Source organism: Dama dama, chromosome 7 (assembly GCF_033118175.1).
Source record: "Dama dama isolate Ldn47 chromosome 7, ASM3311817v1, whole genome shotgun sequence".
Taxonomy (NCBI): Eukaryota; Metazoa; Chordata; class Mammalia; order Artiodactyla; family Cervidae; genus Dama; species Dama dama.
In genome coordinates, this window is record NC_083687.1 from 32828668 (window position 1) to 32830000 (window position 1333).

The window sequence follows — 1333 nt, forward strand, 5'->3', positions numbered from 1 at the left end:
CTCAGAATGATTCTTTGAATTCCATCTTCCTCCGCTGAATTTCTATTTGCCATGGATGACTTATTTCATCTGAACGTGAGAAGTCTCGAATGGGCTTAGGAAATTCTTTGTTACCACGCCAGCTATACACCAAAACAACTTTCACCATTTTGGTGCCTAGTGATTCAATGGCATACCACTCGGTGTACCTTCAAACTCTTTAACAATAAAACACTTGCAGCAGGTAGTCGTGGCCGAGTGGTTAAGGCGATGGACTTGAAATCCATTGGGGTTTCCCCGCGCAGGTTCGAATCCTGCCGACTACGGTTTTATCCGCACAAAGACGGTTACCGAAGACTCTCATGTCAATGACAACAATCAACTGAAACCGCTCTGCAGTCACTCAAGTCAGTTCGACACAACCTGCCATATTCCAGGGACTATAGTGTCCTGAAACACTGACATCAGCCTGAAATGCAGCAGTAAATCTACTCTGTGTGAAGATAATATTAATCCTGATTTGAGGAAGGTGTCTGACTTTTCTTTATTTACTGGTCATGCCAACTTAGGTCCTCAGCATCAAACTCAGATTCCATCCTCTTCTAGGGTGGAGGTGCTTTCACAGCTGCTATCTGTTCCAGGGAACTCAAGATTTAGAAAAATAGTATATTCTCTAACAGCTATGATTTTTGAACCCTTACTATAGGCACTGAATTGGCATTTCATGGATTATCTCACTTAATCATCAGTTTAACCCAATCAGGTAGATAATATTAGCACCATTTTAAAGATGAAGAAACAGGGTTGACTTGCACAATAACGCACTGTAAAATGGCATCTGAACCATCAGCATCCTTTTAAAAATTTCTGTTGGAGTATAGTTGATTTACAATGTTGTGTTAAGTTTCTGCTGTACAGCACAAGTGATTCAGTTACATATATATACATTTATCAATTCTTTTAAAGATTCTTTTCCCATATAGGTCATTACAGAGTATGGAGTAGTTTCCTGCACTACACAGTAGTGTATACATGTCACTCTCAATTTCCCAATTTATCCACCCCCACCCCAGCAATCTGGTAACCACAAGTTTGTTTCTTACATTTGTGACTCTATTTCTGTTTTTTAAATTAGTTCATTTCTACCTTTTTTTAGATCCCACATATAAGCAATATCATATATTTAATCTTACTTCACTTAGTATGATAATCTCCATATCCATCCATGTTGCTGCAAATGGCATTGCTTATTTCTTTTTCATGACTGAGTATTCCATTGTGTATATATATATATATATATATATAATATATATATCTCACGTCTTCATCCAATCCTCTGTTGATGCACATTTAT

General features: G+C 37.7%; 1 non-coding gene across 1 annotated transcript; it reads left to right on the plus strand.

The window, feature by feature from the left end:
- The first annotated feature begins 223 nt into the window (after nucleotides 1–223).
- On the plus strand, nucleotides 224–305 carry TRNAS-UGA (transfer RNA serine (anticodon UGA)). Its single transcript has one exon. It is a non-coding gene; the product is annotated as a tRNA-Ser (tRNA).
- Nucleotides 306–1333: the final 1028 nt, after the last annotated feature.